Source organism: Lathyrus oleraceus, chromosome 6 (assembly GCF_024323335.1).
Source record: "Lathyrus oleraceus cultivar Zhongwan6 chromosome 6, CAAS_Psat_ZW6_1.0, whole genome shotgun sequence".
NCBI classification, from domain to species: domain Eukaryota; kingdom Viridiplantae; phylum Streptophyta; class Magnoliopsida; order Fabales; family Fabaceae; genus Lathyrus; species Lathyrus oleraceus.
The window spans coordinates 140,594,856-140,617,045 of NC_066584.1; the positions used below are offsets into that span (position 1 = coordinate 140,594,856).

At 39.8% G+C, this 22,190-nt stretch overlaps 1 non-coding gene across 1 annotated transcript; it reads left to right on the forward strand.

Annotated features, from left to right (window-relative positions):
* The first annotated feature begins 19,126 nt into the window (after positions 1 to 19,126).
* Positions 19,127 to 19,233, forward strand: LOC127099655 (small nucleolar RNA R71). The gene has a single exon (XR_007794135.1). It is a non-coding gene; the product is annotated as a small nucleolar RNA R71 (small nucleolar RNA).
* The last annotated feature ends 2,957 nt before the right edge of the window (positions 19,234 to 22,190 follow it).

The following is a 22,190-nucleotide window of genomic DNA, read 5'->3' on the forward strand; positions in this document are numbered from 1 at the left end:
GTAGGCTATACCGAAGGGTCATCGAGGGACAAAATCATATATTCGAAGGCAACATCCGAGGGACTATGATTTATTTTAAAGAGACATGATGATTTAATTGGAGGGTCTTTGCTAAGTGTATCCCTACATTCGCGGGACATGGCCGTAATACCGTAATATCGTAAGGCAAAAGAGAGGTCCAAGATCACATATTTAAAGGCCACATTTTAAAGTTAATTAGGTGATTATGATGAATCTCCACATTAAAATCAATACATTGAAAATAATACATTAAAATTAATACATTAAAATTAATTATTAAAATTAATTATTAAAATTAACACATTAAAATTAATTAAGCAATTTAGGGTGAGTCTCCACAAGGGTATCCCACAAATAAAGTGGAAGACCTAACGGCAATCTTTTCCTGGGACATGTGAACCTTTGCAAAATTCAGCAAACGGGTTAGAATACCAAATCGGGGTGTAATCGAAGATTACACCGCAAAAGAAAATACAGCAGCATGAATGTCAGGCAAAACAGTGCATAATTAACATAGAATAGATCAGGTTACGCATAGAACATAACAAATATCAATGGCTGTCCCGTTCGCCTCTGCCTCGCCTAGCGAAGGCCTAGCGAACACTCGCTACATGCTCGCTTAGCGATGTGCTAGCGAGCGGCTGCGGGTTTTGAATTTCAGAACAGTATGACTTCAACCTGCGGCATGGCTTATGGCATTCAACACATAATTACATGGTTCAGCATTCACAATATTCAGGCACACTTAAATTCACATGCAAAACCTCAAATATGTTTATGAATTCAATTATAATATCACATGCAAGTTAAGAACATAAAGCGGTATCACATGCAAATTAAGAAAATAAAGCGATAATAGTAAGGCAAACCTGTTTGCAATCGAATTGTAACCTTGAGTTGGCCGATCGGATCGAATTGAGCGGAAGTGACCTTGCTGCCGCCGGCTTTTCCTTTAGGGTTTCCTTTAGGGTTTTCCGTCTGTGAGCGCTAGGGTTTGCTTGCTAGGGTTCTCCTTTCCTCCCTTTTTCGTCCCCTTTTCATTACTGAAGTGCTGGTATTTATAATGCCCTTTTTCATGACCTAATGGGCTCAGAACGAAGCCCGAAATTTTTTGTTGTCTGTCAGCCTCGCTAGGCGAGCTGGTAGCGAACGTTTGCTTCGCTAGGCGAGCATGTAGCGAACGTTCGCTAGGCGAGCGTGTAGCGAACAGGCCAGTTTGGGCCATTTTCTGGATTGGGCCATTCGTGAGCTGGGCCTTTGTCCCTTTAAGATCAGTGCCATAAAATGAGTCGGAATGCCCCTGAAAAATGTCTTGAACTATTGATGGGCAAATTTTGGGGTATGACAGCTGCCCCTGTTCAATATTCTTGAACCGAGAGAGTCAGAATGGTATGTGCCGTTCGTGGTCTGGAGGTGAAAGATTATTGAACACTAGAATGCCCCAACAATTTGCGCTTGTCCATCAGTCTTGACGGAGATGGGCTTAAAGATGCCATCCAGGAAGTTTGATGAGGAGATTTCCAGATTCTGTCGTACGTTAGACGATATCTGGAGACATGGGTGTCACACCGGGTCGTACATCAGACCGTATAGTGAGTCATCCATTATGCTGTCGACTTCGCCGGGGAGTCGGAGTATGCTATATACTGCTGGGGATAAGGGATCAGAATGGATCATACACTGGACCGTATCTGAATATCAGAGTGAGCTGTTCGTTAGGCAGATGACTTTGCCGAGGATGAAAAATCAGAATGGATCGTACGCTAGATCGTCTCTGAGTTGAAGATCCAAATGGGTCTTATGATAGACTGTATTGGAGTTGCAGGATGAGCCGTCCATTAGGCTGAATCTGATGATAAAAGGGGGTAGTCGTACACTAGACTACACTTCAGAAATGTACCGTACACTAGGTAGCATCTGAGGAGACGAAGGTCTAATTGGGTCGTACATTAGACCGTATCTGAGCAGACTGAGCCGTCCATTAGGCTGAATCTGATGATAAAAAAGGGGGTAGTCGTACACTAGACTACCATTCAGAAATGTACCTGTCCGAAGGTAGCATCTGAGAAGACGAAGGTCTAATTGGGTTGTACATTAGACCGTATCTGAGCAGACTGAGCCGTCCATTAGGCTGAATCTGATGATAAAAAAGGGGGTAGTCGTACACTAGACTACCATTCAGAAATGTACCTGTCCGAAGGTAGCATCTGAGAAGATGAAGGTTTAACTTGGTCGTACATTAAACCATATCTGAGCAGAATGAGCCGTCCATTAGGCTGAATCTGCTGAAAAGGGAGTAGTCGTACACTAGACTACCATTCAGAAATGTACCTGTCCGAAGGTAGCATCTGAGAAGATGAAGGTTTAACTTGGTCGTACATTAAACCATATATGAGCAGAATGAGCCGTCCATTAGGCTGAATCTGCTGAAAAGGGAGTAGTCGTACACTAGACTACCATTCAGAAATGTACCTGTCCGAAGGTAGCATCTGAGTAAGGGAGTAGTCGTATACTAGACTACCATTCAGAAATGTACTTGTCCGAAGGTAGCATCTGAGTAAGGGAGTAGCCGTATACTAGACTACCATTCAAAAATGTACCTGTCCGAAGGTAGCATCTGAGTAAGGGAGTAGCCGTATACTAGACTACCATTCAGAAATGTACCTGTCCGAAGGTAGCATCTGAGTAAGGGAGTAGCCGTATACTAGACTACCATTCAGAAATGTACCTGTCCGAAGGTAGCATCTGAGTAAGGGAGTAGCCGTATACTAGACTACCATTCAGAAATGTACCTGTCCGAAGGTAGCATCTGAGTAAGGGAGTAGCCGTATACTAGACTACCATTCAGAAATGTACCTGTCCGAAGGTAGCATCTGAGTAAGGGAGTAGCCGTATACTAGACTACCATTCAGAAATGTACCTGTCCGAAGGTAGCATCTGAGGAGATAAAGGTCTAACTTGGTCGTACATTAAACCTTATCTGAGTTGTCTGAGGACTTGACGGTCTAACTTGGTCGTACATTAGACTGTATCTGAGTTATTGAAGGTCAGAATGGATCGTACGCTAGATCGTATCTGAGTTGAAGGAGTCATGTGTTGAGATGAATCAGGGTGGACCGTACGCTAGGCTATATCTGATAGTATTTGTATATGTTGTATTGGCAATGAATGTCTGGGGTGAGCTCGGAATGTACCGTACGCTAGGCAGTATCTGAGGGATATAGTTGAATCTTGAATGTAATCGATAAGGATGTCCGTCTGAATGGACCTTTGTTTTGACTGTATCGGGAGGATAATTAACCTGAAAAATAAAGTTAACTTCATGCCATGTCATGATGCATGAGATGCAAATGTTGTATGCATGCGTATGCTGTGAAATGATGTAATGAGTGAATTATGCGTTTGGAATAAATGAGAGTATTGTATACATGTATATGTTATGAAATGATGTAATGTATATGATGCGGAATGAAAATTGTATGTAGGTATGTGATGTGAAATGATGTAATGAATGCACTATGTGTCTGAAACGTTCTTCCAGGGGATTCTACTGGGGAAATAACTCTCAGTCTTCTGGTCGGAGATATTTGTATTGATGACCCTTTCTTAGCTGAGGATACTTGATTTCTGTCTGATGGTGGAAATATCCAACAGAGCCTGACTGGGGGTGGAAGAGATGACCCATTTGTCTAGTAATGCCAATTTCTTCTGGGGGAATAACTGGCGTTGCCGGGGAATCGAATTAGCAATGGATTCATTGGGAAGCATGGTTAGACCTTCTCCTCGATCCTGAAGTCGTATAGTAATTGCTATTACCATTCTAGGCATGCATTTTTGGTAAACATTGATCGTATTCAAATGCATAAATCAATTCAAGTTAAATCAATGGACGTTTACGCAAACAAAACAGAGAAAGTAAGACAAAAGCATCTTTTTGGAAATGAAATTGTATTGATTTTGAAAGAGGGCCCATGAACAGGCAAATCGTGTACAAGGAGACAGAAATCCTAGTAAGAGGAAATTGCCGAGAAAACAAAGAAAAAGCTATGCAGGAAAAGTCCTATTGATTTTAAATCCACTACCGTCATTATGTCTTCAAGCATCTCATCTCCTGCTGTCGGATAGAAATGATTGGCTTGTTCGGTCCCTTGAAACTTGGGTGAAGCTGACAGAGAACGGGACATAGTCATACGCTTTAATCCCTAATTTTTGCCTGGACCGCCTTTTCAGGTTTTCAGTCCACCAGGATACCCTTTTTTTTGCCCAAGCCGCCTTTTCAGGTTTTCGACTTGCCGGGTGTACGTCTTTATATGTTTATCCCTAACTTTTTCCCGAACCCTTTTGGTTCGCCGGGATGCCCTTACTTGCCTAGGTACGTCGACCCAGCGGGTCTCTTTTATGCGTAGTATTTTTTTAACTATGCCCGCGTTCACAGGAGGAGGGAAGTCTTCGCCATCCATTGTAGCAAGCATCATGGCTCCACCAGAGAATACCTTCTTAACTACAAATGGCCCTTCGTATGTGGGAGTCCATTTGCCCCTGGGATCACCTTGCGGTAGAATGATACGCTTGATCACCAAGTCGCCAATTTGATATACCTGTCTCTTGACCTTTTTGTTAAATGCCTGGATCATGCGCTTCTGATATATCTGCCTATGACAAACAGCCGCAAGTCTCTTTTCATCAATCAGATTTATCTGATCGAGTCGAGTTTGAATCCACTCATCCTCATCTAAGCCTGCATCTTTCACAATTCTTAGAGAGGGAATCTGAACTTCCACTGGTAAAACGGCTTCCATTCCATAGACTAAAGAGAAAGGGGTTGCCCCTGTCGAAGTGCGGTAACCATGAAGAGCAAAAGGTAACATCTCATGCCAGTCTTTGTATGTTACTGTTATATTCTTGATATTGTTAGCAGCCTCCACGGCGTCGTTCGTCTTTGGCCGGTACGAAGAAGAGTTATGGTGTTTTATTTTGAACTGCATGCAGAGTTCAGTTTAGTACCATTATCAGTGATAACTCTTTCAGGAGACAGCAGGTTTCTCGAATGTATATTTGATAAGATCCATCTTAGAAATCATCAAAGTGGTATGATTCAACATATACTGTCTTAGTCGGCGAGCAGCCTAAGCCAAAGCACAGCAAGCTTTCTCGAGCTGTGAGTATCTTGTTTCACAGTCGGTACCTTTTGCTAAGGCAGTGTATGACATGCTCTTTTCGACCAGACTCGTCATGTTGCCCCAGCACACCCTATTGAATTTTCTAACACGGTCAAATACATGATTAGAGGTCTTCCTTCAACTGGTGGCATCGGAATCGGGGGTTCTTGGAGATATTTCCTGATTTTGTCATTCATCATTCCATACCATCTCTTGATTTTCCTTTTTAGTAATTTGAAGATGGGTTTGCAGGTAGCAGTCAAGTGCGGGATGAATCGGGCAATGTAATTCGAGTGCCCCCAAGAAACCTCTGACTTCTTTCTTGTCTATTTCAGTACCTATTGCAATTTCAATTGATTCCTCCTTCGGCTGTATGGTCTTTTCATCTTGTAGTAACAGTCTGGCAAGTTCTCCAGGGACTTTACAACCTTCCTCACTTCCATCCTTGGCCTGGTAGATCGGATTTTCAAAGTCATAATGAACAGTAGTAGAACTATTATCAACAGGATCCAGAGTGGATATGGATCGACAAATTGTTACGTGGGTGTGTGCAAGAAAACATAGCTTGTTTGAAAAATGACAGGAAAGATAAAGAGCGCAATATTTGAATGCAAAAAGTCCATTGATTTATTGAATATGAATATGCTTATGAAAATGACAAAACCCTTGAAAAATTAGCTATTGTGCCCCGGGCCTAGACACAATGCTTTGAAACACTAAAATAGCAATAACAATTACTCCTGACTAAAGGAAATCGGGATAGTGTCTTCAGCCTTCCAATTATTGAGTCCATCATCAATTATTGGGAGAATCCAGCTATCCAAGTCACAACCGCTATCAGTATCCTTCACAGCATTGACAGTCTTGTCATGATTAGGCAGAGGGGCAGTGATGACATTAGGAGTCTCCGGAGGCTCGAACTCAATTTCCCCAGCGTCGATCATGTCTTGAATTTTATTCTTTAACAGCCAACAATCGTTTGTATCGTGCCCGGGGCTATCGGAGTGATATGCACACCTGGCATTGGGATTATAACGAGGCGAAGCAGTGTTGACATTTGTAGGAGGACCTCTGAGAGTGATTAAGTTTACCTTTAGCATACTTTGCAGTGCTTGTGCTAAAGTCATATTGAGCTTGGTAAACTGCCTTCTTGGTCTGTCTGGTCTTTGCTGGAAGTTTTGAGATGGTGGTGCTGCAATCGTAACTGCTCCAATGTCGTGGTCACGGTTTTTCTTGTTACGACCCTTTTGACCGTACACAGCATTTGATTCATTCCTCCCCTGATAGGACCTTTTAGTACTTGCAGAGGCAGCCACCTGTATCTTTCCACTTCGGATGCCGCTTTCAACACGTTCACCTGTTAATATAAGTTCAGTGAAACCCGATGAAGAACTTCCCAGTAGATGGCTGTAGAATGGGCCGGTCAGTGTGCCCATGAACATGTCCACCAATTCTCTGTCAGTCATAGGGGGTTTGACTCTGCCAGCCAAATCTCTCCACTTTTGAGCATATTCTTTAAAGCTTTCTTTAGATCCCATAGTCATATTCTGCAGCTGTAGCCGGGTAGGCGCTAGTTCAGAGTTATACTGGTACTGTTTATAGAAAGTTGTTGCTAAATCAGTCCAGGTGCGGATGTCAGAGCTCTCGAGTTGATAATACCATTCCAACTGAGTGCCAGACAGACTTTCTTGGAAGAAATGGATCCATAGTTTCTTATCAGTGGTATGCGGCTGGATCTTTCTCACATAAGCCCTTAAATGCATCTGAGGACAGGATGCACCATCGTACTTAGTGAAAGTGGGGATTTTGAATTTGCGGGGAATGGTTACATCGGAAACCAGGCCCAAACTTTCGAAATCCAGACCAGGCGCCTTCTGACCCTCCATGGCTAGCATGCGTTCTTCCAGCAATTTGTACTTATCATCTCTTGGAGAGTACTGTTCATTTTCATAGTTCTCATCGTCATCCTCAGGGTTGGAGAAATCAGCGTTCTCTTCCTCTGAGTCATTCTCCGCCCCCTCCTCTGGACCATTCGGGATTCCAAACTTGATTCCCGTAGCCTGTCCTTTACGCCTTCTTCCTGGGTTAATGAAACTCACAGCTTTCTTGTCTTTCTTCTTTTCGACCAGAAGAGCCTTCAGTTCCTCCTGCCCCTTGGATAAGCTTAGCATCATCTCCTTGAATTGAGCATTCTGAGTCTGGAGATCTTTGACAGTTTGTTCGAGATCCATTTTTCTATTTGGAGGAAAACCGTGAGAACACTGATCCCTTTAGAGTATCTGTTATGCAATGTTATGCTATGCAATGTATGAAATGTTTTCAAGGACTTTTGGAATTTAACTTTGCATAAACTACCAAAAAAGGAAACATTGCTTTTTTCTTAATTTTTTTTTTTTTAAGATTTTTTTTTTTTTTTTTTTTTTTTACAAAATAGAGCAAAGTTAAATCCCTAAGTCCTCGAAATGGTTAGTTCAATGCCATGATGTTATGATGATGTTATGATGTTATGATGTTATGATGTTATGATGTTAAATAAGTAACAAGCAAGTCACACAACAATCATTCCTAGGTTTAAAGGCTTGCATGAGTTCCATAGGTAAGTACCCTCCCCACTGAAGTTTGGTTGGTTCAACCTGTCCTAGAATAGTAACCGGGTTCTAGAAGGATCTCAGATCATCGACCTTTCTTTAAGTCCACTTCAGTGCAACGCCAAGTGGTTGACCGAAGCTTCCCTAAAGTCCAATCTCAAAGAGTGTAGTATCGAGTCTCAACCAACCTCAGTCGGAACCGAAGCCAGTTATCTCACTACTTTCTAATGGCTAGGATGAGTCAATTAGGGTTCTAAAGGTCTGGTTAATGCTTTGATGACACCACACGAATGCCAAATTTTTTCTCAAGTAAACATGAGGAACATCAGGACATCCAAAGTGTCACATTAACCGTAGCCATCATTTTAACCATTCCAGTATACGCCGGATAGTTGCGATGATCTATTGCTACTTACCTAAGGTACACTAGATCCGGGTGTAGGATCTTTCACTCAAGAATACCCAAGCAATCCCTTAAAAGTAAATCAGACAATTTTAAAAAAGTGATCTTGTTTTTTAAGGTAACCTCTCTTTTTAAAGTATCCCCAGCAGAGTCGCCAGTTCTGTCATACGGTGAACTGACTTGGGGTGTTTTGCTTTTTATCGCAATGTCGCGGATAGCAAGAGTCGCCACCGACTTTTCTTTTATCCAATAAGGAAAGGTGGAAAAGAACAGGAAAGACCTCAATAGATTTTGGGTTCGGGAGGTACATTATACAAAGGGAAGGTGTTAGCACCCTTTGTATCCATGGTTATCCATGGGCTCTTAATTACTGGATCACTTATATTTTTGTCTGAAAAGTGTCGGTGAATTGCTTAAAAAAATGTTTGAAAGAGAGTTTAACTTTGTAATGATTCTCGTATGAATGTATACAAAGTATTTATCTCATTTGATTTTGAAAATGGTTTAGAAAAATATAACTCGGTAATGATTCTAGTATGAATGTATACCAAGTGGTGATTTTCTAGGATTTGTAAAGTGTAAAGTGTGAGGGGTGGAAAATGTTTTAGGTTATGATCCAGTAATTGAGAGTTATACCTTCCTGAGGTCGTTATGGGCATTTCCTATCCTTATGAGGGTAAAACTGTCCTTACTATTGAGAAGTAAGTAATCTTACCCTTTGGATGTTTAAGGGTCATCGTAGGGTCATCGATAGGTCATTGAAGGCAACAGTTGTAAGGATACCTTAGCATTCAAAGGGACGATCATCATTTAACCGTAGGCTATACCGAAGGGTCATCGAGGGACAAAATCATATATTCGAAGGCAACATCCGAGGGACTATGATTTATTTTAAAGGGACATGATGATTTAATCGGAGGGTCTTTGCTAAGTGTATCCCTACATTCGCGGGACATGACCGTAATACCGTAATATCGTAAGGCAAAAGAGAGGTCCAAGATCACATATTTAAAGGCCACATTTTAAAGTTAATTAGGTGATTATGATGAATCTCCACATTAAAATCAATACATTGAAAATAATACATTAAAATTAATACATTAAAATTAATTATTAAAATTAATTATTAAAATTAACACATTAAAATTAATTAAGCAATTTAGGGTGAGTCTCCACAAGGGTATCCCACAAATAAAGTGGAAGACCTAACGGCAATCTTTTCCTGGGACATGTGAACCTTTGCAAAATTCAGCAAACGGGTTAGAATACCAAATCGGGGTGTAATCGAAGATTACACCGCAAAAGAAAATACAGCAGCATGAATGTCAGGCAAAACAGTGCATAATTAACATAGAATAGATCAGGTTACGCATAGAACATAACAAATATCAATGGCTGTCCCGTTCGCCTCTGCCTCGCCTAGCGAAGGCCTAGCGAACACTCTCTACATGCTCGCTTAGCGATGTGCTAGCGAGCGGCTGCGGGTTTTGAATTTCAGAACAGTATGACTTCAACCTGCGGCATGGCTTATGGCATTCAACACATAATTACATGGTTCAGCATTCACAATATTCAGGCACACTTAAATTCACATGCAAAACCTCAAATATGTTTATGAATTCAATTATAATATCACATGCAAGTTAAGAACATAAAGCGGTATCACATGCAAATTAAGAAAATAAAGCGATAATAGTAAGGCAAACCTGTTTGCAATCGAATTGTAACCTTGAGTTGGCCGATCGGATCGAATTGAGCGGAAGTGACCTTGCTGCCGCCGGCTTTTCCTTCAGGGTTTCCTTTAGGGTTTTCCGTCTGTGAGCGCTAGGGTTTGCTTGCTAGGGTTCTCCTTTCCTCCCTTTTTCGTCCCCTTTTCATTACTGAAGTGCTGGTATTTATAATGCCCTTTTTCATGACCTAATGGGCTCAGAACGAAGCCCAAAATTTTTTGTTGTCTGTCAGCCTCGCTAGGCGAGCTGGTAGCGAACGTTTGCTTCGCTAGGCGAGCGTGTAGCGAACGTTCGCTAGGCGAGCGTGTAGCGAACGTAACGTTCGCTAGGCGAGCGTGTAGCGAACAGGCCAGTTTGGGCCATTTTCTGGATTGGGCCATTCGTGAGCTGGGCCTTTGTCCCTTTAAGATCAGTGCCATAAAATGAGTCGGAATGCCCCTGAAAAATGTCTTGAACTATTGATGGGCAAATTTTGGGGTATGACACGAAGCCCACGTGTTTTGAAAAAAAAAAAACTTTATCAGGAACAAGCTTTAGGTATCTGAGAACACACATGGCAGCAGAATAATTAGGCATACGAGGTTGAGACATGCATTGATTCAAGTGTTGCACATCAAAAGAGATATCAGGTCTTGAATTGGTTAGATAAATCAATCTACCAATTAATCTTCTATAGGAGAAAGGATCCTCCAAAAGTTGGCCTTCATGAATAAATAACTTGGTTGTTAGATCAAAAGGAATTGAGTAAGGTTTAGAAGCAAGATAGCCAACATCCTCTAATAGCTCAAGAATGTATTTCCTATGATTGAGAAAAATGCTTGCCGTGGATCTGGCTATTTCAAAACCCAAAAAGAACCTCAATTGGCCAAGATACATTATTTTGAATTATTGATCCAAAAGGTGCTTGCCATTGTGAATTTCAGGCTTAAAGTTTCCTGTGAAAACAATGTCATCTACATATACCAATGAAGCTGTAAAATGATGTTTGTCAGCTTTGACATATAAAGAGTAATCAGCTTGTTGTAATACCCCAAAATTTACCCTTCATTTTTCCTAGAAGCATATGCTTTACACCTCATGCATGCATTCATTTTTAGGTCATTTAGCATTTGCATTTCATCATGGCAATCGGAATCGGATCCAAGAAGCTTGAACATCATCCAGGACACTTTGTGGGCTCTATTTAGATGATCAGTCAACACAAGGGAAAAACTTGAGTTACTTCCAACAGGGGTCTATTCGTCAGTCAAAACGTTAATCTTGAAGAAGCAAAGGTTTGTTCATGAGCTGTCATGCTCGCTAGGCGAAGCCCACGTGTTTTGAAAAAAAAAAGCGAAAAAAAAACGAAAAAATAAATAAATAAATAAATAAATAAATAAATAAAAGAAAAAATCTTGGACTTGGACCTCTCTCATTTGAGCCCACAGGTCCACAAAAATCAGGTTATAAATTCAGAGTTTCAGTGAAACAAAAGACAATTCTATTCCTATTACCCTGTCTGGGAAAAAGATAGTGAGAGAAGAACTCTGGGAAAAAGATAGTGAGAGAAGAGCTAACAGAGTTCAGAGCAGCCTCCAAACCCTGAGGGGAACTCAACTGCACAGAATCACCTCTGCCTCACATAAACCCTAAAGATTGTTTTGCAAACCTCACGGGTGCAACTCAATTTCAATCAAGCTCTCCAATCAGGTTTGCCCTATATCCATCATCTTTATGCCTTTAATTTGAATGCTCTAAATGTATGAGGTATTATGGGTGAATTTGATACCCTTTTGATGCATGTGTTTGACAAGAGGTTTAGGCCTCCTACCCTTGGTTGCTTTTTTGAGCTTTTTGTGAATTGAAAGGGCATGATTCATGTGGTTACATTTTGATTTGGGGGCAACTCTTGGTTACCCTATTTTGTTTCTCTAACCTGTTTGTTGAGTTTTGTTTTTGTGAGGGCTCACATGACTTTTGCAGGAATAACTTGCGTGGTTTTCCACTTTATTTGTGGGATACCACCTGGAGGTTTCATTCCGATTACATGTACTGACTCACTTTCTTTGACGGTGTTAGCTTGGGAGGATCTCAGGGTTTCCTTATTTCGTTAATTACTGTTACTTTGGATCTTCATCCGTGTGGTACCTTTTACATTTTTCCCGCATTTTACTGCTTTCCTAGCTGGAAGACCTCGATAGGAGGCAATGTTTTTGTGTGTTTTTTTTTTGCAGGTTCCTTCGTCAAGGACTGCCTTTTTGCATGAGTTTACCAAACCCTAACCCTTCATTGATTTTTCTTCTCCTAAACACACGTTTACTCCTTCTACTACAGGTGAGTAAGTCTCCAAAGGTCGAGCATCCAGTAGATTGCGTAGTAACGTCGTTCGTCCAAAACCCAATCCATAACCCCGTAGTTAGCCGAACTAAGGCTTGCTCTGATTCTCATTCCAGATGAGATACGTAGGCATAAGACGCGATGTCTTAGCGAGCACACATCCCCCCAACCCATAGGTCAGCCGAGCTACGAAGACTCTGATTCTCATATTCAGACGAGATACGTATGCAGTGGATGCGACATCCGTGCGAGTCATTTTCTTTTGACCCCTCTTTTAGTAAATAGTACATTAGATAAACCCACACCCTTTAGACAAGAACAACAAGAATGGATCCCGTAGAGTACTTCGGATGCGTAGGGGTGCTAATACCTTCCCTTCGCATAATCGACTCCCGAACCCAAGATTTGGTTGCGAGACCTTGTCTTTTCCTTTCCCTTTTCCAGGTTTACTTCGAGCGTTTCCTTTCCCTCATTTGGGATAAATAACGCACGGTGGCGACTCTTCTGTCATTTTCTTTCGCCGGTTGTTTTTTCGCACACTGTATTTTTCAGGTTGCGACACTTGTGACTAAAGATAACCAAGAGAAATAAAAAAGAAGATAACTTGGAGTATCATTGCATGCTAGCCTTATTTAAACCATAAAGTGAGTGTTGTAGTTTGCAAACCTTAGGTGCATGGAAATCAGTCAAGCCAGGAGGAAGAGACATGTATACCTCTTCATGTAGATCCCCGTGAAGGAGGGCATTACTAACATCTAAATGTTCTAAATGCCATCCCTTAATTGAAGCAAGTGATAACAAAACTCTAATTGTAGTGAGCTTGGAAACATGAGAGAATGTATCAAAGTAGTCAATTTCTTCCATCTGTATGTAACTCTTTGCTACTAACCTTGCCTTGTATCTTTCAATAGAACAATCAACATTATATTTCACTTTGTATACCCATTTTAACCCAATAGGTATCTTACCAGGGGGTAGATCCACCACAGTCCAAGTTTTATTTTCTACAAGGGCATGTAACACAACATCCATGACATGTTTCCAATAGTCATGTTTAATGGCTTGGTTAAAGGTCTTTGGTTCAGTGGTAGAGGATATAGAATAGAAAAAATGCTTGTAAGCTGGAGAACATTTGTCATAACTAATGACAGAAGACAAAGGATATGGAATATGAGAGGTATGAGGCTTAGGATAAGAGTTAATATTGGAAGCATGAAAGCAATGATAGTTTGCCAAGTGAGGATGAGAGATTCAATTTGAGTGTCTTAGTGGTTGATTAGAAGTGTCATGCTCAACTAAGGGAACATTAGGACTAGTATGGACAGAAGGAGGATCATGAGATTGTTCAATGCATAAAGGATTGGTAGGATGAGGATGACTAATAGGAGTACTTATTGGGGCATGTGATTTGGGTGAATTGATAGTAGGGGAAGGCCTATTAGAAGTACTATCAAAGAAAAGTGGAAGGCTAGTGTCATGAGATAAAGGAGAATTGATGGAGGATTACTGGTAGATTCAGTAGGAGTAAGGTGGATTTTTGGACTAGTAGATGAATGGTAATTATCAGTAGGACATGAAATGTCAGTAGAACTAGGGAAGTGGCTTATGTCCACAGGGTCATCGTAGACAGGAAAAGGTGTTTTGATAGGATTGGCGTTGGAAATTGGTTGACGAGGTTTGAATGGAAAATGGTCTTCATAGAAAATCACATTTCTATAGACAAATATGTTGTGACTATTGATATCATACAAGATGTAACCCTTGGTTCCATCCCTAAACCCAAGGAAGATAGATTTTTTGGCTCTAGGATCAAATTTTGTCCTATGTGCTTGGATTGTAGTAGCATAGCTATGACAACCAAAAACTTTTAAGTGAATCAGGGAGGGTGGTTGAAGATATAAAAGTTCATAAGAGGATTTAGATTTTAAGAGAAGTGTGGGAAATCTATTTATTATGTGGATGGCATGTTGGACACACAAATTCCACATGTTAAGAGGAATATGGGAATGAAAGAAAAATGTTCTAGCCACATTCAAAATATGTCGATGTTTCCTTTCTACCACCCCCATTTTGTTGGGGTATTTCAACACAAGATTTTTGGTGTACAATACCTTTTGACATAAGAAACTCAGACAGGGAAATAAACTTTGTACCATTGTCTGATCATAAGCATTTTCATGAGGTATTGAACTAGTTTTCTATGTATGTTATCAACTGTATCAAACTATTTTGGGTTGGTATTTAGTTTTGAGGAATATCAACCAGGTGTATCTAGTATAATCATCAACCAAGGTCAAGAAATACTTGTGCCCTAGGATTGAAATGGTGGAAAAAGGACCCCATAAATCAACATGCAAGATTCCAAAAGGTGCAAACGAAAAACTAATGCTATTAGGGAATGGTAATTTCTTTTGCTTACCAAAATGACAAGAATTACAAGGAATGTTATTACTTTTATAAGGAATGAAAGGAAAAGCTTTGGATACATTGTGTAAACCTACATCAGAGATATGGACTAGCCTTAAATGCCAAAGAGTACTAGGAGATTGAGCTATAGAATGGCAGACATATGAGTGTTTGAGGAAGTAAGAATATATAGTCCCCTTTGTAGGTTAGCTATACCAATCATTGCCTTGGAACAATTATGCAGAATTTAACATGTAACAACATTGAAATGCACATAACAATCATTGTTACTAACAAGTTTTGCAATAGAAAGCAAGTTGACATGAAAATTAGGGATGTAAAGCACATTGCCCAGGACTAAGGAACGAGAAAGAACTACACTACCATACATTGATGTTGTAACCTAAGAGCCATCAGGCAGGCTAACATGAACAAATATAATTGTTTTGCATGAAATAAATGAAGCTATGTCAAAACCTATATGGTCAGTTGCACCTGTGTCTAGGATCCAAAGGTAAGGGTTCTTATCATTGTCATTGGGGGAATGAGAGTTCAAGACAAATGAAGAGGTGGAAATAGAATTGGCTTTGGGAGTGGTCTTGGACTGTTGAAGTAATTCCATGATGTTGTTATACTGTTCTTGAGTAAAACCAAAGGAAGACATAGGTGAACCTTGTTGAGATACTTCTGAACCCGCATTAACATTAGCAACTGGTTGAGAGTTAGAACTGGCATTCTGAAGTTTACCTTTGCCTTTGAAACATGGTGGATATCCATGCTTGAGGAAACGAGTTTCAATTGTGTGATTTGTCCTGCCATAATGACTGCACACCCGATTATGACCTTTTGGTTCTTGAGATTTTCCTCTAAAGTAGTTATTTCCAGGCTTGCCATTAAAATTTCATGGTGATGTGTGAAACTGAAATGCATCAATTTCTTCTTTGGTGACCACACTAGGAACATTGGAAGAAACTGAACTATTTATCTCTCTTTCTTGTTGAATAATGAGTGAGAAAGCCATATCAACATCAGTCACGAGATTCATCATCATGATCTGAGATTTGGAATATGTGAATTTATCATTCTATCCTTTGAGAAACCGAATCACATAGTCTTATTCTCTATACTTCTTAACCGATGCAATGATACCACATAAACAAGGAATAACACAAGAACAAGCAGGAATTAGGCGATAATTCTCCAACTCATCCCACATAATTGTCAGTTGAGTAAAGTAATTTGAAACATCGAGAGTACCTTGGCTAAAGTTGTACAAATCTTCCTGAATATTTGAAATACATAATACATCACTTTGCGTGGTCAGTGTAGATGATTATTTTGGCTCCGACCAAGTAAGAACGAAATTTATCTAGCACAAATACTACTGCTAGAAGTTCTTTCTCGGTTGTGGCGTAATTCATTTGTGCTTCATCTAGAGTTCTACTTGCGTAATATATAACGTGAAGCTTTTTATCTTTTCGTTGTCCTAAAACAGCGCCTACAGCGTAATCACTGGCATCACACATTATTTCGAATGGTTCATTCCAATCTGGTGTCTGCATTATGGGTGCGGAGATCAATGCTTGTTTAAGCGTTTGAAATGCTTCTAAACATCTATTGTCGAATATGAATTCAGCATCCTTCATCAATAGCCCGGTTAAAGGTTTAGTTATCTTAGAGAAGTCTTTAATGAATCGTCGGTAAAAACCGGCATGTCCTAAGAAGCTTCGTACTTCTCTCACAGTTTTCGGGGGTTGAAGGTTTTCGATTACCTCTATTTTGGCTTTGTCTACTTCAATTCCTCTGTTCGAGATAATATGTCCTAAAACAATTCCTTCTTGTACCATAAAGTGGCATTTTCCCCAATTAAGTACTAGGTTTACTTTTACACATCGCTCTAGAACTCTTTCTAGGTTTTCAAGGCATTCTTCAAAGCTTTGTCCGTATACGGAAAAGTCATCCATAAATACTTCCATGATGTTTTCGAGAAAATTGGCGAATATTGCCATCATGCATCTTTGGAAGGTTGCAGGAGCATTACACAAGCCAAACGGCATTCGTCTATAAGCGAAGGTACCAAAAGGACACGTGAACGTTGTCTTTTCTTGGTCATCAGGATGAATTGGTATTTGAAAGAAGCCTGAGTAACCGTCTAGATAACAGAAATGAGAATGTTTTGCTAATCGTTCTAACATCTGGTCAATGAATAGTAAAGGGAAATTATCTTTTCGGGTTGCTTTGTTTAGTTTCCTATAGTCAATGCACATTCTCCATCCCGATTCGATTCGTTTGGTTATAGTTTCTCCTTTTTCATTTTCAATAACTGTTATACCTCCTTTCTTTGGTACTACGTGTACATGACTAACCCATTTGCTATCAGATATAGGATATATGATACCTGCCTCTAATAACTTGGTTATTTCCTTCTTCACTACCTCACTCAGGATCGGGTTTAGTCTCCTCTGGTGTTCCCTAGAAGTTTTACAGTCTTCTTCTAGCATGATGCGGTGCATACAGATAGAAGGACTTATTCCTTTAAGATCGGTGATGTTGTATCCTAGTGCGGTTGGATATTTTCTTAAGATATGCAGGAGTTTTTCTGTTTCGAGTCTTCCTAGGTCTGCATTAACTATCACTGGTCGTTCAAGTTCTAAGTCTAGGAATTCATATCTCAGATTTTTGGGAAGTGTTTTCAGGTCTAGGGTTGGTTTCTTAAGGCATTGCGTAGGGTACGGTGTTATTGCTAAACATTGGTTAAGTTTGTTTTCTACAAGATAGTCAGATGATTTGTCTTTTTCTAACTCTGTTTCTTTTATGCATTCATCGATGATATCCATGAAGTAACATGAATCTTCTATTGCAGGTGCTTTCAAAAATTTGGAAAGAATGAACTCAATTTTCTCTTCTCCTACTTCGAAAGTGAGTCGTCCTCGTTTTACGTTTATGATTGCACCGGCAGTTGCTAAGAACGGTCTTCCCAGTATAATGGGTGTAACTTCATCTTCTCTAATGTCCATAATTATAAAATCGGTTGGAATGTAGAATTGACCTATGCGCACGGGAACGTTTTCAAGAATTCCTATAGGATATCTAACGGAACGATCTGCTAGTTGCACAGACATTTTAGTTGGTCTTAATTCTCCCATTTCCAATTTCTTGCATATGGATAAAGGCATAACACTAATACCGACTCCTAAATCGCATAAGGCTTTGTCGATGACAAATTTTCTTATGTGACAGGGTATAGAGAAACCACCCGGGTCTTTGAGTTTAGGAGGCATATTCTGGATTATAGCGCTACATTCAGCAGTGAGTGTAACGGTTTCGCTATCTTCAAGTTTCCTTTTATTAGAAAGAATTTCTTTTAAGAACTTGGCATATGAGGGCATCTGCGTAATAGCTTCTGTAAACGGAATTGTGACGTTTAATTGTTTCAGTAGGTCAACAAATTTTTTAAATTGGCCCGCATCTTTGGTTTTAATAAGCCTTTGAGGGTAAGGGATATGTGGTTTATAAGGTGGTGGAGGTACATAAGGTTCCTTCTTTTCTACGGTTTCCTTATTACTCTCTTCCTTTTCCTTAGTTTTATTTTCTTCCTCAGTTGACTTTTTAGAGTTTTGGTTTTCTATCCTTGGGTCAGACGGTCCTTCCACTTCCGTTCCACTTCTTAGTATGATTGCATGAGCGTGGCTTCTCGGGTTAGGTTGAGGCTGTCCAGGAAATGTACCAGTTGGGGCAGAAGTAGGCGCTTGTTGTTGAGCTACTTGTGATATTTGCGTTTCTAGCATTTTGTTATGGGTAGCCAGGGCATCTACTTTACTTGCTAGTTGTTTAATTTGTTCGCCAGTGTGTACATTCTGGTTTAAGAAATCTTTATTGGTTTGCTGTTGAGAAGATATAAAGTTTTCCATCATGATTTCCAAGTTGGATTTCCTAGGGGCGTTATTGTTAGGTGTAGATGGGATCGGCTTTTGATATCCCGGAGGTATAGCTGGGGCTTGATTTGGAGATTGTCCAGGTGCGTATAAAGCATTATTACTCTTATATGAAAAATTTGGATGATTCTTCCAATTTGAGTTATAGGTATGCGAGTAGGGGCTTCCTTGAGCATAGTTTACTTGCTCCGCTTGGATTCCTGTTAGGAGTTGACAATCTGCAGGAGTGTGACCTTGGATTCCATAGACTTCGCAATTCTGAGTTATGGCAACCACGGTGGCTGGAGGTGATACATTTAAACTTTCAATTTTCTGGACCAGAGCATACACTTTTGCGTTAACATGATCAAGGTTACTTATCTCGTACATGCCAGTTTTAGTTTGAGGTTTTTCTACCATTGTTCGTTCGCTTCCCCACTGATAGTGGTTTTGGGCCATGCTTTCGATAAGTTGGTAAGCATCAGCATAAGGTTTGTTCATTAGTGCCCCACCTGCGGCGGCGTCTATTGTTAACCTCGTGTTGTACAGGAGACCATTATAGAAGGTATGAATTACTAACCAGTCCTCTAAACCATGGTGTGGACAAAGTCTCATCATGTCTTTGTATCTTTCCCATGCTTCGAAGAGAGACTCGTTATCTTTCTGTTTAAATCCATTTATCTGGGCTCTCAACATAGCTGTTTTGCTCGGCGGAAAATATCGGGCAAGAAAGACTTTCTTCAACTCGTTCCATGTTGTGACTGAGTTGGAAGGAAGAGATTGAAGCCATCTTCTAGCGCTATCTCTTAACGAGAAGGGAAAAAGACGAAGTCGAATTGCCTCTGAAGTGACACCATTAGCTTTAACAGTATCAGCGTATTGGACAAACACGGATAAATGAAGGTTTGGATCCTCGGTAGGATTTCCAGAGAATTGGTTCTGTTGCACTGCCTGCAACAGTGAAGGTTTAAGTTCGAAGTTGTTTGCTTCAATTGCGGGTGGAGCAATACTCGAATGCGGCTCATCTTGCGATGGAGCGGCGTAATCTCGAAGAGCACGAGCTGGTTCTGCCATCTCGGGTATCGGCGAAGGAAGAAGATTTTTGAGATCAGGAAGTTCGACAGGAGGGAGATTGTTCGCAGCACGACATTCCCGAATTCGTCGTAAGACTCGGAGATATAGTTCGATATCGTTGATTCGTAAGTAGAACGACTCGCCTTGTGAGCGAGTATGTGGCATACAAATCAACGAAAGAAAGAAAAAGAAAAAGAAAAAGCCTTAGTCTCTACAACGTAACAGAAGAGTTACGATATCGACTAAATAAAAGTCCCCGACAACGGCGCCAAAAACTTGATCGCGACTTAATGAGTCGAATTTGGGGTACAAACTGCAAGTGCACAGTTCTATCGCGTAGTTTTAAAAGATATCGATCCCACAGGGACTTATGAATCGATATACCGTTTTCTAAGGTTACTTCGTAAAGCTAAGGCGGATAATACTTTGATTGTCTGGGGGAAAAGTTAAAACTAAAATAAGATCTAAATTAAATATTAATTAAGCGGATATCGGTATGTAGTTCGTCGTAATTAGGGAATCAATTCTTCGTTGGTTTCTTGGTTTTAAAATAAATCTTTTCAGTAGACACTATTGATTAAAAGCCTTTTCTCAAACTCTCGCTCTGTTGAATAAACTATGATTTTATATTAACGTAGCTGTCACTTATTAGTTAAGTCCAAAATCACTTTTTGAAAACAATAGAATCCGTAGAAACTCTTTTTAAGAAAACACTAAACGTTTAAACATCCTTGTCTCAAACTCTCGCTCTGTTGACTTAGATTATATAATTAAATTCAAATGCTTAACTCTCGTCCTCACATTCAACCTTTAAAAATACTTTTTGAAAAAGATTAGAATTTAATTAACTCTAAAAATTGCTTTCGCCCTGATCTAGAATTAATGTCCAATTTACACTGTCCAGTTAAAAACTCAAACTCTCGTTCTATTGATTTTAACTTCTTTATGTCTTTTACTTTCGTACAAAACCTTGTTATTAAACCTGTAAATTGAGACCGTAAAAAGAGTGATTTTATTTTTAAATGTAATTAAACCAACTTAGTTTTGATTCCTTCATTCCGCTTACTCTACATACCGATACCTAAATAAATTAGCCAGACATGCTTAACAGATCTAAATAATCAGCATGCATAAATAATTCCATCTCAGGCAAATAATATAAATAAACAGTAAAGCAGAGCATATATAAATTCAAACAATAATTAAAGAACCTGAATAATTTATAGCAATCTTGAACACTCCACCACAGACCGGTTGGATTTGTTCTTGAATTCTTCAATCGGACAGGAAAATAAAAGTGAAGGAATAAAAATCTAGGGTCTAATGTAAGGTTAGATCTAGTAAAAGATACACAATAGTTTCCGGTGTAAAAACTATTGTGCGAAAAATTAATTAAGTGCTGAAAGATTAACTGGAAAGGAAAGTAAAAATAAGAATTGCAATTAAAAGCAAAAACAGTAAAGGAAAAATAATGGTATGCTTGCACGGCTGGAAGAAGAAAATTTGAACGAAAACGGAGAGTCCCACAAGGTTTGCGAAAAGCTACTATTTTTATTGGTCACTTGTTGTAACTGTTTCCAAAGGTCTTCCGTGTAAAGAGTCTTCACGTTGCAAATGGTCAAGCGTAACAATAGGCCTCAACGTCTTTGTTGCGCTTCTGAAGCCAAAAATATAGGGGAATGGTGTAACGTCCGTCACACCATGTGTTACGCTCGTAACACAAGTAGGTAGGGCGTGACGCTCGTCACAGCTTGTGTGACGCTCGTCACGGGCGCAGCGCCTTGCTTTTGGGCTGGGCTTTGGCTTGGTGGAATTTGCTTCTTTTCATTTCTTTTTGCACCTCCTTTTCTTCCTTTTTCACTTGTGCTTCAAATAAGCTACCTGAGATAAATAGAAAGAAAATACCGAGTAATATCGAATAAAATGAAGTAAATTGAAGTAAATAATAATATAATTTAATTAAATCGAGTCCTAGAATGTGATATTATTTCATGTTATCACAGTGTCAATTGAAGTCTTGAGTCGTAACCGATTATTCATTCTTTGACTTGAACTTTGCACTTGAATAACATTTCTAATATGACCATCTTGATTCAACAAGTCTTGACAAGCTTTCATTGCATTGTTGTGTGGTGAGCAAGGATCCTTCCCTATGTGTTTAAGAAAGGAACAATGTTTTCCATTCCTAACTTTCTTCCAATTTCTAAAACCCATAGAAATAAAGACAAGTGATCCGGGACGTCCACTTAGTTTTTTGCTAAAAAGGTAACATGGTAAGCAATATGCGGCATCTTCAGATGGTGAATATTCTAACCATGATGGAAATATGCTAAACCAAGTATGTTGAAACCTTCTCGGATGATCCTCGTTACCGGACAAAGGATAGTTTTCTAAATGAATTTGATATGAACCCCATTTTAGATAAGCTCTTCGTATTGCATCCACTTGATTTGGTGGATATTGCCAAATAGGAGGACGCTTTCCAGGATCGCGTTCCAAAGAATTTTCAAAACCATGATGCTCTTCAATTGTTGGATTCTCAAGAACTGTTTCAAATTCGAATGTCGGGATTATAATTT